The following is a 16,117-nucleotide window of genomic DNA, read 5'->3' as shown; positions in this document are numbered from 1 at the left end:
AATTGCAGTAAGTTTTTCGTTTTACAAAATGTTCGAGAAAAGAGCGCATTCTAAAAAGGCCGGCAACACACTTGTGAAAAAATTCTGAAATACTTTTGTTGTTATTTGTAGTAGGTACCTTACTAGTCGGCAGTTCGGCATACGATGCCGTAGATGATAGATACTCGTATGCCAAAGACTAGTATTAAGAAAAAAGAACCTACCTATTTGTTCATAGCCACGTTTCAAACCAACGACCTTAGGCTTCAGAAACTCACGGACGGACATCTAGAAAAATCGAACTGGACCGTGACGGAAAATCTGTTTATTTTCCTTCATATGAAAAATATCATTTATAAAGTGTTAAAGTTCCAAACATAACGATCTTTTTAGATAGAAATTAATTGAAAGTTTTATTTCACATTAAGTGGGCAATTACAAAGCAACTTTTTCAATTAACATAAGGGTGCATCTTATTATCTGCTTAATTGCCGTTAAATAGACGTTTAGCGGCCTATAAGTCTACAGATATATATCTATGGGCTATTAGCATTTTATATTTATTGGTCTGTTGAAATGTTTGAATTTGATTAAAAGTTATTTATTATTTGCTCTTTAAAATTTTTTCAATGTTGTACATACAGTAAAATAATCATGTATTTAAATATAATTTCTGTGAGTAACAACACAATGAAATTAGTTCCTACTAATTTCATTGTCATCATCATCAGCGTCTTTATTTGGTCCATTTCTTGACCTCCATTGTCATCTGGCCCCTAGGCCCCGCATGACCTCTCTGCATCCACTGGAAGCTACATTCCACTTTCAGATTCACCGGTTCTTGTCCATGCGCTGTGTGGCCTGCCAACCGCCAACGATATTGCAACAGCCTTTACTACGTCGCTCACGCCGAACGGCCTTCATGACTGACGAGACCGCGAAGGGAGGTACCAAACATTGCACGCTACATCGACCACTACCACTACTATCAGACTCCGAAGTGGGTTGTTGTAAACGCTGTTAAATTAGTATTATTTCACATACTATAAAAATGGCTCCATTCTGACCTTAGTTCGATTTTTTAAAGTTTAAAAACACAACTTTAATAGCAGTAGTTTCGAATCAATTTCATCATTTAAACGTTCATTTGGTTCTGGCTAAGCCAATCTAGCACCTTCTAGAAGTTAAAACGTAACAAGCAAACAAAACCTCCGCGTTAATCTATACAAACATTACTCATATAAAAGTCCTAATCATCCCCTCAGGGGGAGAAAATTACGAATAATAAATCCAAAAACAAAATCCTCTTACGTAATTTATTGTGGAGCAAGGAATAATCATGGAGGTGTCCTATAAATCTTGGCCCATTTATAAAATAGGAATTACTTCCCGGGCATTGTCACCCTCTAACCGGCTCAGCTACGTGTATTGATTTTTGATAACATTTTTAAGGGTTTAAAACTCTTACTGCAGGTGTACTAATGTACTGATACTAATGATTAACATTCATAAGTTTAATACTTTTAGTAAAATACAATTTTACATTATGGTCTTTAAGTATTAAAAATTAATTAGAGTCGGTACCTAGTTCTGGGGTTCAGATTTGTGTATCATGATTATTTGTCAGTGTAATAGTCGCCTATCATGAGGCATTGTGTGCAACCACTTGTCGGTTCAGATCGAGTAGTGTATGCATAGACTTTTTTCATGAGTTTTATTCTTAGCTTGTTAATATCTAATAATATACTAACATTAGTCTGCGACTAACATAATTATGGAATATTTTATATGAATGAATAAATAAATAATAATAATACTTAATAATAATAGGCAAGTAGGTCAGCCTTCTGTGCCTCACCAACGCCTTCGACTGATTGAATCTAAGGCAAGCAGGTTTTCTCACGATGTTTTCCTTTACCGTTTGAACGAATTCGCACATAAAAGAAATCCAATGTTGCACAGCCAGGAATCGAACCTACCAGTATTAACACTAGCTCGGCTTAGGAATGTATTCTTCATACCTAAACGGGTGTTAAAAGACTGTCCAACCTGAATCTAGTTGGCTATTAAAAAACACGAAACTGAAACACCAAGACATACATAATAATATAGAAAAATATAAGGACAGCAAAAGAGCCGTTACCTGATGTTACATGATCGTATAGTGACAGCTGGCTAGACATTGCGTTGTTGGACATTTGAGTGATAGCAAATTATGCATTAACATTTAAGTAAATAATTTAATTTTATATTTATTTATTTTTTATTTTTTTTGTTTGTATACCTGTACAAATAGCAGTATTTTTTTAAATTTACCTTATGTCTGTTTAACTCTATATCTAGACGTATGTCGTCAGTGTCTTTAAAATAAAAATGATTCCTACTAAATACTTATACTAGGTATATATAAACTCTTAAACTGCCACTAAGGCAAACATATTTCATATTTAACACAAAAACAGAGTATTTACCAAGATTCTAGATTGTTACCAAATTGACATTTCAAGTCACAGATAAACGCGGCTCAAGTTTTGATTATATTTATTTATTTATCGGTGTTTGATCAAAAAATTCTTCTTTCAAAAGATTAAGATACATACGAACTTCTTATAAGACAGGGCTTCAAGCTATTGGCATGTTTGTAAATAGTATAACATATACCTACTACGTGTAGGTATATGCTATACTATTTACATCCAATTAATCGTAATTAGGTTGACAAACATGCCAATAGCTTGAAGCCCTGTTTTGTATGAAGTTCGTATGTATCTAAATCTTTTGAAAGAATAATTTAAGCATGAAGCATTTAACTTCAACACCCCTTTTATAATACTACCTGTTATTGTAATTATTGATAAATAATTAAATAAATTTTGTAATTATTGATAAAAATATTTATCAATAATTACAATAACAGGTAGTATAGGAAAATATATATTATGCACTGGCGCGCCACACTTAATCACAGGTCTTAGAAAGCCTTTATAAAGCGATTGTAAATTGCAAAGAGTATAAATAGACTACAAAGTTTAGTAATAAAAACTTTATTTTTAATATACGCAAGAAAGCTCCACATTCAAACATGCGTCGAGGTGTCAGTATCCTGTTATCATGAGTGAAGGAATTTTTAATAGTTTCACCCTTGCGTATTTTATCGATTTATGATGAATGATTTCCGATTTGAAAATGGAATTCGGCTGACATTGTAAAATCAAAAATTTTCACTCACACTCACAGAATCATGTCAGTTCTGCGTCTGCTTATTATTGAAGGATTTTTTTAATAAGTGGCCGGGTTTTACGCGTAGAAACCACAAATTTTTACTATGGTTGTAGTAATTATTTATCGATTGACGTTAATGTGAGATAAACAACATTCTTTTAACACAATGTTACAAGTTTGTCTTAAAAAAAAGATACAGATCTTGTGACAAGATTTAACTTAGTTTTGGAATATGCGCCTTAATGTGTTTCGAATCTTTCTTGGCTTCGAAAATTGCTCTTTCAAACTATCGAGGACGTAACAATAGTTATAAAGCTCTGCATATGCTGGCATAGGTTTGGCTGAGTTCGAAATTTAAATATTGTGACGAAATTAGTATAGGTAGACAAATTATAGGTACTGAAACTCAGAGTAATTTCTTATAATTAAAAATACAATTTTGATTCGAAATTCAAATTTTAGTCAAGTGTTTAGGATCGCAAATTGAAGTTTCGAGAAAAAAGTTTGATGTAATGGCTTTCTGTGAAGAAATTAAACATTCAATCGAAATTTATTATGAACCAAATTTAACTATGGGTACTTAGGTAAATAAAAAAGTTCCATATTTAAATCAGGATGATAAGTTTTATTTTGATTACAATGGTGTTTTTAAAATTTTACCAAAAAACTTGAAGTGTTGATAGGTAGGTTTGTAGGTAATACCTAGTAATTAGTAAGTATACTTTGTTTAAAGCAAATTTTCAACACTATTAAAATTTATACTCATGCCTATTCTAGTCGAGTCTCCTCTTAGTTCTGTATCGTAGACTGGGGCTTACGAATCTCCTCCGCGAAAATGCACATTAATATTAAATGGCTTGGAAATGCTGCGTTGTGGGGAGATTGGGGGTGGTTGGGTGCAATAAAAAAGGAAACTGGCGTCGATGATACAGTAAAGGCGATTTAAATTACCTCTCTTTGTTGAATGTGGTAAGATAAATGTACAAAACAACGCGTTTTAATCCTGTAATGTATGACATTATTTTTTATATTCGGCTGTTTCCTTAGTATGTTTATTTAATTAATAACCTTACTAGTTACTAGCTCTTACATTAGGTATATAACTGTCTTTAAAATCATGGTCTAGCAATGCTTCGAAAACTGTAATAAAATCTAAATATTTCTATCTTTTCCTTAGTATCATAGCAAAACAAGTCATAACAAAAGCTCTATACACGTTACCTCACAAGAGGATCAAGTTACGTACCAACTATGGAAATGTCAACCAAACCATTTCCCTTACAAAGCGTACGTGTTTTCCTTATATTAACTAGGTAGCACTATCCCCCTCTCTCCCCCTAACCCAACATCCAATAAGAGATGGCGTAAAACTAACACCAGCTCTCTCTCGCGAGCAATTTACTCCTACTAATTAAAAGAGCGAGCGAGATAGACCACGCCTACCGTTGAGAACAAACAGTCGGGGGAATGGCGTCAACCAATCAGCTTGCTTGATTATTTGTAATTAGAACGTTGAGTCGCTACCCCCAGGCGAGATGACCAATCGGATTTAGTATGTAACGAAACGCTCGAGAAATCTTCTAATTACAAACATTTTCACGACCTTATCCGGTGAAAGATTAAGGTGATATTCGAGTCAATTTAATTTGAAATTCCATTTTTAAAATTATTCATTTCTCAGAAACGTTACTTCTAATTTCAAAGAATTTAATCTTTTGAATTAAGAATAAATATCATTCTTATTGTTTAAGCCATCATTCTGTTTTAAATATTATTTCAAATAGAATTGGTTTAATTTATATGATCGAATACAAATAACTGAACTGTATTAAAACTGTCTCTTAAGAACTTATGATGGATTAGACAACTATACAATAGTACAATAGGAAAATTACAGCATTAAAAGAATGAGACTGGCCGACTTCTTAACAAAAACTTTCCCGTTCTCATTGAAACAGCACAATCATTCAAAGCAAAACTTCGGAACGAAGAATCGGAGCCACAATGAGCGGTAACTCCTAGCTGCCAGTTTGCATATAGAGATAAAAGTGGGGAATATTAATGTGGATCTCCCGAGTGTCCCCCCAGGGAGGCTGGGGTGGGGCGGGGGGTTCCTTCCAGGGCGACTGGCCGAGTGGACCGCGGGACAGTCGTGATTTTAATTATATTGCGACGTGAGAGTTATGGCTCTACAAACAAGTCTTGTGTAACGTTCCAATTTTGAAAATGTTTTGAATATAGAATATATTTACGGGTAGGAAAATTGTATTACATTAACAATTAGGTGCATAGTATTACGTCACAACACGGAGCCTTGCTTGCTTTTTGATAACCTATCTTACGATGGAGATTCTGGTTTCGATTCTCAGAAAAAAAATCTAGTTTACACTTTTTTTAACTAAACCCATTGTTATAAATGCATTTTAATCCGGTAAAGGTTTTATTTTTAATTTAAAATCCTTGTGACACAGACAAAGGAATATTTACCTACCCCATGCCCCACGGGGTTCAAGGGCCTTCATTCCTACCCTTACTTATTGAAGTATAACCATTGATATAGCTTTCTAAAATACTGTATATTAAAGCATAAATTGGCAGTAACCCAATATAAGATAAACTACGATCTTTGTTATCGTTAAAATAAACTTAACAACACATTCGAATAAATTTCTTTCGACAAACTAATGTCAATGTAAGAACGCCATTAAACAAATTCCAAGCGCTCACGAGTGACAGTGTGTATAAATGATTATTGTTGTGTGCGTGCGAACACAGAGTAGTTTTGACATTATTGCAAAGAGTTTCTATGTCTCCTAATATTTGTTTTAATTTTGTGGTTTAACGCATTGTGTTGGGGATCATGTGACTGCTTACGCTGGTATTTTTTGTTTCATTTAATTAAATAAATAAATTATTCATTGTATATAAATTAAAATACCTGTGAGAAGACGCGAGATCAAAAATTTAATAATAAACAAATAGATGTGTAATATATACTCATAAATTCCATTGGGTAATAACGATTGTTTAGAAGTAAAAGTTATCAAATGCTAGTACCTATATTTTTTCATCGCCTGATGTTAAGTGACACTGCCGCCTATGGACACTCACATTGCCGGAGGGCTCGCAAGTGCTTTGCCAGCCTTTTAATTAAATTGATACACTCTTCTCATGAAGGACTCAAAGTCAAATTGGTTCAGAAATACGTCGGCCGGAAAGTACGTCGTGGTGATACGAATGTTGTATAGAATATTATACATCGGATCAACATTCTTGACATCGGATAATTAGATGCAGGTAGGTATTAGTCCGAACAAGAAATGTCTAATCAGATTTCGATTAAACATGGTCTCCATTTTATTCCTACTTACAGAAAGTCTACAAAATATAAAGAAATAATTCCGTCATTAGTAGAACTTTATACTGTAGGTATAATGAGAATCGTTGCAAAGCTGGCTACAGTTAATGCAGTGACCTATATCTATTGCAATTGTTTGCCGTTCGTTTTGTAGTCAACGTTTATACTCTGTTGCCTTTTTTACAATGTAGACTTGTATTTTAAAAATGTATTTTTAGTCTCCAGTTTTTATTAAAAACATTTTCAATATCACAATTTTATTCGTCACAAACATTTTTTTATGGAACTGGTGGAAATCGGCATGAAGCTCACCTGATGATGCCACACATGGACACTCTTACTGCCAAAGGGCTCTCGAGTGCGTTGCCGGCCCTTTGTTACGACAACATCAGAATTTCTTAAAAAAAACAGTGTTTAGTTTCATGCGGAGCCCAAACAGACATGTCATGTAGTTGTCTCGTTCACGTACTATATTTGAATATAGAACGAAGGAAAGTTGAATTGCGATTCTGCTCTGTCGCGCTATTAATCTGTGGAGAACACATACGTCACAGCGAAAGGGCGAATATGCATATGTGGGGGCGTATGTAAATACGTAAACGTTAAACTGAGGATGTGTGATGTTGCTTCAGAGAGAGAGGTTCTCATTATCGACCTCAGGTCACCGCGCATGCTCCAACCGTGGCCCTAACAAGGGGGATTGTGACGTACCTTCATTATTGAGGCCCCAGAGCCTGTCCTAAGAGATAAAAAATAGTAAGTTAATTAAAATTTTACCTTTTTAATTGACTGGTTAGCAACACATTGGAGCATTGAAATTTCTTCAAAATGTGTTGGGTAGTGGCTTGAGTATTTCTCATCCCTGAAGTCGTGGGTTTGAACCCCGGCTGTGCCTATGTGCAAATTTAACACTCGCTTGTTTTGATAAAGGGAACTTAAACCGGCCTAACTTTGGGAAGTATCTATATATCGGAACAGATATAAAAATCTGAGAATCAAAGAATTCCCTAAATTTATATATAATAAAATCCCTAAATTTTGTTAATAAAGTGTAAAAAACTTAATACGAAATATAGTAAACCACTATCAAAATTTATAAGTATACAAAAATTGTTTACTAGTAAAATAGTACCAAAGAAATCGGGGGCCCCAAATTCCACTGAGGCCCGAAATTAGCGATCGTGTTCCTTCTAGCGGGTCGGCGTAATTGAGTTACGACTTTTTACGTCGCAATTTTATCTCAAGGCTTTCGGTCACACGTTAATTGGGGCGTATTTGAATATTAGATTATGAATTCCTTTATAACAAATTGTGTAAGGCCAATTGACGTTATTAGAATAGATTTAGCTCTATTTTTCAGTATAATAGGATTTATTTAATATACCTATGGTCGTAGGTTAAACCGCCGTGACTTTTCGTCTGATCTATGGCATCCATAGTTCCTCTAGACTTCTAGAGAATACAATTCCGATCTCGCGAGATCTCGTGACATTTCTCGAGATCTCACATTACTCTTTATCTCACTTAACATCGATTAAATGCAACCGCATCGTTGTTATATTTAAAATCTCTGTAATAAAGATGTCTTGGAGCAGTTGAAAGACGACGAAATTTCACATTTGCCTAGCAAATATGCGGTAGTCCGGAAAGAAATTAATAATATGATTTCAATACTGCAGGTAATGAGATTGCAGAGGATTATAATTTACGCTCCTGTTACTATAATGACGACTTACCTTACCGACTTACTTCCTTAAGAGGAATTAAAAGAGACGAGCGGAGAGCAGGAAAAATTCCTTGTGTCTCTGCGAGATTAGACTGATTCACTCATAAAGCGGTGAATAGCAGCATCGTGTTTTAGTTATTCGATTTAAACAATTGATTATCGAAAATCTCGCGAGATTATATCTGAATCCCACAAGATTTTGAAATAACGAACTCCCGTTTGGTTTAATGTTTACCTCTTCGTTTATGTTATGTTTGCCTACAAGTGCTTGTCACGTTAAATATTGTATTTTACTTTTCTTGTACGGAAGGCATTAAAACAGTTTCCCCCAATCCAGATGTCAGATGCGCTACTGCAGGCCCAACTTCCGAGTTGTTTAGTTCGGTGCGAATACAATAGAACGAATTAAAGGCCTTTTCCAAATAATAAAAATTCCCGTCCATGTTCCTGTCTCCAAGACTCGAAGTCGTGCTTTGTTTCATATGCCTCACGTCTACGCTAATAATATGATATAAAATAATTTCGTATCGGACGGACATACGACAATTATTTAATCCTTGACTTATTTAAGCTATCGCGGAAAATGCTCAGGTAAAAATATCCATGGCGCTAAATACCTGCATTATGCGCATACTCATATGAGGGTATGTACGTTAATACCCTCACTTTTACACCATCACACAAGACAGCCAAATTAGGTATTACGTAGTTAAATCATATGAGTATTGTCTTCATGTTTATATCTTATGTATTTAATCTTTGGCATGCCATCTATGTATGTTAGCTGGAGGATAACAAAGTAAATACATTTGAATCTTTATACATATCTATTAATTGTATATATTTCATAGATACCAAGTATATTTAAAAAATTATATAAAATTGAAAAGCGACCAATTCAAGGATCAAATATTCATTAAAGAGCCTCTCGTCTGGCTTCATATTCACAACGCGTACTTGTTAATAGTTCGCCGGTCGCCCGCTCTGCCTTATCTCAGACACTCAGACTGGTGCAGGACTTAATAGTTTTGATACTTGCGAGGAATCTTACATACATTTTGTCATTTTTTATTTATTTATTTATACTTGAAATAAATACAGTCCAAATAAAATAATCTAGTAAACAAAAGAGCCTTTTGCCTAATCGTTTTCACCAATATGAGGAAAAACATAACCTTGTATCTTTGTCATGGTCATTTCCTATAATGGTAGTCCATTGGTGCACAGCCGAGGATTGACCTTCACTGCTCTTAGACATAAGTAATGGAACAAAACAAAGCAATTAGAACATGTAGACGTAATAGTAAAAAGTATTTTTTCCTTACTAGTGTTGCCTTAAAGAGATCACTTATAAGCGATTTTGTTTTTATGTTATTTGTTTACCTTTTACTGTAACGTAGTATAAATAAATCAAGTCAATTAGTACGTAAGATATGGATACGATGTAGACAAGTAATATTTGTACATTGGGATATTGGGATTGAAAGAAAGAAAGAAACTATCTGGGCAGTTTTATCGATACCTTTTTTTGATGCTGATTATTCCTATGTATTCCTTTACCGTGAGAACCATTTTTAATTGTGAATTAACAATCTATCAACACGAACGCAGGAAGAACCAACTAAAAGCTATGATATTATTACAACATAAGCATTCACAATTATATTATTTAATAGGACTTATACGGAAAAAAAAGGATTTCACGTTTAAATAAAGAGAGCTCCGATAAAGTAAAGTAAAATTATTGCTAGTATCAAAATGATTTAATCTTATTAAATTACTTACCTTATATACTAAGGTCCAAGACGTTTTAGAGTGGAAAAGGGTACGTTTGTTAACTGAGAAAATATATTTTTACTGCAATTCTATATTGTGGTTATAATGGACCAACATTTTTAATGATGTTGTGGAATTTAATGTAGATTTGATTTCTTATGTCTTGATTCTTATGAGAAATTATTTATTGCTATAAATTTTGTTAAATTAATTATTGTAATCAAATTATTATTTTCAATCGTCAATAAATTTAATTCTACAATTTATTTTTACATTCTTTATATCTTGCACTTTACTCGTAGTATTTTTTTCTTACTAATGTTGCCTCGAAGAGATTTTTAGCTATAAGGCCACTCGTTGCATTCCTAATAATGTATGTTATTTGTAATAAAACGAAACTTAAATAAATATAAAAATATACTCCTGCAACTAATTCGACATTCATTGAATGAATAACAAAAATATTATATACTGTTACTTTCATTAATTAATTAATTTATCCAAATAAGTAGCTTTTATTAGACAAAACTTACTCTAATATTGCAAATTTATTATCTATGGTATGGTACATGTATTTCTGTTACAATTAATTATTCAAAATTGTACGAATTTAATAACTAAAACATATTATGGTTACTGAAATACTTTTTATCATAGTCTACAGCCTAAGATGAAATATGACCATCATTAATAGTAGCAAATACCCTTAAACGTCGCTAAGTCTAAAGTACCATTTATTTGAACAATATCCAGGACAATAATGTATGGAGATTAGGTAGTGGACAGACGTGCTCCCCGCTTGATCCGACATGATACATCAACGTCGCACTGGACACTGACCACCCCCTTAATACTGGCGCGTTAAGTATGGAGATGGATTCTACTTAATAATATTGGTGAGCAACTTCAAGAAAAATAGAAATTAAATAAAATAAATAATCAATATCTAATTGTCATGATGTTGTAATGAGCCCGATTATTTCGAATATTTACAAATGCTACAAATATAGAGTTTAAATTTGTTCTATACACCTCTTCACCAGACGTGCAGACGGTAGTTAACTGATACCGCCGCCCATAGACACGCGCACTGCCAGAAAGCTCGCAGGCGCGCTACCGCTTTTAAGAATTGGTGCGCTCTTTTCTTGAAGGACTCTAAGACGAATTGGTTCAGAGATACTTCAGTGGGCAGCTGGTTCCACATAGTGGTGGTGCGTGGCAGAAACTGCCTAAAGAAACACTCAGTTGTGGAATGACGGACGTCAAGGTGATACAGAGGTTCCTGTACTCTGTCTGCGGTGACTCTACCGGACTACCGGCACTGTGGACCATCAGAACAACTGTTTGACGTACCTACATTAGACTTCGTGATCAGGTTCTGGATGCTACCATTATATGCTTTTGTAAATTATGTTTGGGATTTATAGATTTTTTACGCTATATACATATCTTTCTTACGCTATATATATTTAACCATACATTCAGAACTAAAAGTTTAAATATTTCCAATTAAAAAAAGTATATTTAGCAAGCCGTCTCCATAGTGATTGAGCTTTCTACCAAAGAGTAATAGCACGGTAGAGGCAGACACGGCTTTGCATATCTAAGTGGCTTGTTAACAGACGAATTAACGCTGATAGGTGGTAGCCATTTATCGGTATTACACACTTCAATGAGATCATGACGTGGGCTGACATACTACTGACCCGTTGCGGGGGTGCGTTTGAAGGTTCAATTCATTATAAGAATTAAAACATTTCCTAATAGTCACCTATTTAAAAGATAAAGTGTTGTATTTGATTCCTGTACGATCTTTAATTTCAACACACAAATAGTATCATATAAATAATTTAATTTAAAAACCTTTATCTAGGGGAGCGCGGGGCACGTTGTTCCATTCTTTTGATTACTGTCTTTATGACAAAAGGTATCAAATAATTTACACATTTGATTGCTTTTATAGTTTATATATTCAGTTTTAATCAGCTATTAAAAAATTATTCTTACGCGTGTACAGACTTTTTTTATTTTATAGCGGTTTAATTGTATATATTTCAGTTTAAGCCGCGTCTCATGGCCAAACTATCTAAGCACTCTTAGTTAAATATTTTAGTTAATACAAACATGCTAAAATTAATATCATTACCATCACAGACAACTTTTTTTATATATTTTGAGTCGCTTAGCCAAGTGTGTGTGGGATCCAGTCATGCCGGTTTTCTCGGAATATTTTCCTTTACCGAGTGTCAATTTCACATGCATAATATATAAATACAATTGTATAGAATTGGAGCTTAATGCTTCAGGCATGAGAAACCTTTTTAAATAATGTCCATATATAATGCTTTGTTTTTACTAACATTAGCTTCCTTACACGTTTTTTCATCGTTAATACGAATTCTGCGTTAAAACAAGATGGCGGATGTTTCTAAGCAGCTGTTCGATTTCTGAAACTTTATTTTGATTAATGCGTTGGTTGATTAAAGCTCATGAGGTAATTTTAGCGATACTTTAAAGATTGTTTGAGGGGGACCCAAATAATTGTGTCAACCTATATCAAGATATTTCTACGATATAGCATCGTTTTCTTTCGATCAGTGGTTCGTGCCTCTGAAATGAAGTCGAGTATTAGAAATGCAGCCACCTCAATCTATTTCCAATATGTTTGTTAATATAGGGTATTGTTTGTATCGGCTTTTTCTGATTCGATTCTGACTGATGGAAAATGTTATTCCGCTGTTATTGACTTTTAAATTTAGAATTAAACGTCACATAAGACGATTTCTTCTTAATTAAAATTGACATTTAAAGACTCTGTCATGAAGAATGTACTCGGTGAATTAAAACTAATAAGGGTCGTTAGTTTTAACTGGATTGCGCTGTTATAGTATCAACCACTATATAGTAGAGTTAATAATAATAAATCATTCGTTTCTATACATTAATATGTGTTGTTAATGCTTAAGATTTGTTAGATGCATAATTCTTCCTAATGAAACATAAGTGTAGTAATAAACTCAGATTTTTCAAAATCATTTATCTTCTGTGTGTATGATAAACTCCGCCTTAACGGCAAAACCAGTTTTGATGGTATTTTGTGTATTGAAAAATAGTTTGGTTTTTAAACTATATTTGCAGTTGCTGTAACTTTCGTGAAAATGCGTTTAGGAAGGCCCCCGCCACAGAATTCGGCACTAATGAGAAGATTGTGGTGCTTAGCCTACACCCATACATTGTACATCTTGTATCAACAATTTGTAGGTGTTGTATTCATCTTGTAGATTTGAGAAAAAGAGATTCAATTCATTAAAAAAACCTCCCTCCCCTCCACACTCCCCCAAGATTGGCCCAAGCATTCGCCCCAAGGAAACAAAGTCATTACCACCCTAAAAGCCTTTACGAATTCCTACCTACTTATATACCTTAGCAATATACAAAACAGTATCATCACACATATATAAGAAGGGTAATGTCCGTGTGTATGTAATAATGCGTAAAAACTCATCTCCAACCGCCCGCCACCCACAAGTGAAATATGATGTTTTCCTATTTGGAGCCGACCCGATTAGAAATTTCATTTCGTAATACATGATATGGAAATTAATATATATCTTTATAAGTAATGAATCGCAAAATGCTTATGCTAAATTAGAAGACGGCTGTGCCAACTCGATAGAAAAATTTATTTTAATTATTATATATATATATATATATATATATATATTATTTACCTACATAAATGACCCCAAAGCTGGTGCGTTCCTCGCTCAACGAATAAGTATCGCAATACATTATACAGTGAAAGGAAATGCTGCCAGCGTTTAACGTACACTGCTACAGGGGCCCAACTTTTTATTTTTTTATTAAATGTAATTATTTTTATTATTACTTTTGATTTGATTGTTGTAATTACTTATAAAATTGATTTAATACTTATGTTTTTATTCCGATATGCTACCCCATTCGAATTTCCGAATATCAAAATGTTCCTAAATGTAGTCCTCAAAAGGTAGGCAATATTAGCGTTAGGCTAATATAAAAATACCACCAGGGCTTTGTGATTAGCGAACGTTACTTTGGGGTTATTTTAATCTTAGATTTCTGGCATAACATTATTGCTTCGAGTTAGAATTCATAAAACTGACTTATTATGAGTTATGATTGCCCATACTCAGGAATAAAGATTTCTTTTGTTTTCCAATAGACGATAAGTCATGTCACGTTTACATATATATCACGTTGATCCTATGACAAGGAGCTCAACGGTGAAAAGGAAACCAATATAAAAAAAAAGAGATGAACTCTATAAATACTGTTGATAGTGGAGAATGGCAAGTCTCGATAGAAATTAGCGAGATTAAAGAATTTATTATAAACTTTAATTTTAACTCATAGTTTTTTCTTACCTATAAACTCAAACTAGCCAAAGGCTCATTCAACGTTTAGTGATCTCTCAATGCCAAAGATCTGTGCGTTGCCGGCCTATAGGTAAAGAATTGGTACGCTGTTTTATTAGAACTACGTGGTGGCGGCAAAATCTGCATTTAAAAACGCTCAGTTTTAGAACGAAGGATGTGTAGGTGATACAGGTGGAATTTCGTATTTTGCATCAACGTCAGATGATGAAACTCACCCGCAGGTTAATCCGAATAACTCCTGTGAACACTCTCCTTGGTAAATGCGGTAGAAGATGCAGATGCAAAAAATTAAAAACACAGTTCATATTTTTAATAATAATTTATATAATTGATCGATCGTTATAATTATTTAGTTTGTCCGCAATTGCACACATTATCTGATCACTGAAAATGATTTTTGCTTACGAATGGTCCTTTGAAGAAGATGGTTAGGGTAATGTGTCAAGCACATTACCAATGGGACTTGGTCTTTGATTTCGAAGTATAAAATCCAATACTTTTTTGGCATACTGGTGTCACACAAGGTCTAAGTTTCGTTCCAGATAATCTCCCTAAGATGGTTAAGTACACACACGCACAGCCGATCTTTCTATACCTATATGACCATAGGCGTTAGAATCCAACCAAATAAGTATTTAAATAAGGCTGATAACCACTAACAAATGTCATGTCCATGATCTGCAGTAACTGCCTTTTATGGCATTCCTATAGACTCGAAATAAAACTAACTCTGCTCAGAAGAAATGTTAATATCCAGTACCAAAATTACATACTAACAATAATATCACTATCGAATATTGATTGTGCTTGGTAGTTTGTTTGCTATCAATATATTGGGTGTGTCAAAGAAATAACACGTTCTTGAAATTAGTCTATGAGCTGACGGGGAGCTAACCTTTCTTATTAATTTTCGAGGATAACAATAAAAATAAAATGATTGTTTTTAATCTAATACGAGGCAAAGCGGCATGAGGCTCAGTCATCAGTTGATGTTAACACATTTAATGCTTAAACAATGGATACAAAGTAGGTAATAGCCGGAAACCAAAATTTTTTATGGCGAATTTGATTAAGGAAGTAAGAATGTTTGAATATTTGTATAAATGGTTATTATTATTTTTATGAAAAAAATCATTTTTCTGATAGGAGTGGTCGGCATACTGCATGTCGAGTGCTTAATACTCGGACCCGGGAGTTGGGGATGGCAATGCTTTAAAAAATTAAAGGGACGCTCGCATCGGACTCGATGATAGTGGGTGGCACCGCTACTATAGCCCCGCTCCACTCGGATCCGAGAAAAGAGTACTTAACACTCACATTGCCAGAAAGCTCGCGAGTGCGTTACCATTTTAAACTTTCATGAATTTTATTAATGGAACGGTGATAAAAATTATTTATAGTTTAAAGATTTATAAAAAAATACTTCACATTAAACAGGTAGAAATCTATGAGTAAGCTCTGAAGAAAGGGCGAGGACTTGACGTCACGCCTCGAATAAATGCGATGGAAATTGGAGGATTTGTTTACCCATATTCCTCTCACACTTTTGACACTAAAAGCGGGGGCGACGCTTTGTTAGCGTTGTAACTATTGTTTTTATTGGTGTTGTTTAAAATCTTTACATTTAATTATTATTAT

Source organism: Pieris rapae, chromosome 4 (genome assembly GCF_905147795.1).
Source record: "Pieris rapae chromosome 4, ilPieRapa1.1, whole genome shotgun sequence".
Classification (NCBI taxonomy): Eukaryota; Metazoa; Arthropoda; class Insecta; order Lepidoptera; family Pieridae; genus Pieris; species Pieris rapae.
The sequence above is the reverse complement of the archived record's forward strand: the minus strand, read 5'-3'. Positions refer to the sequence as shown.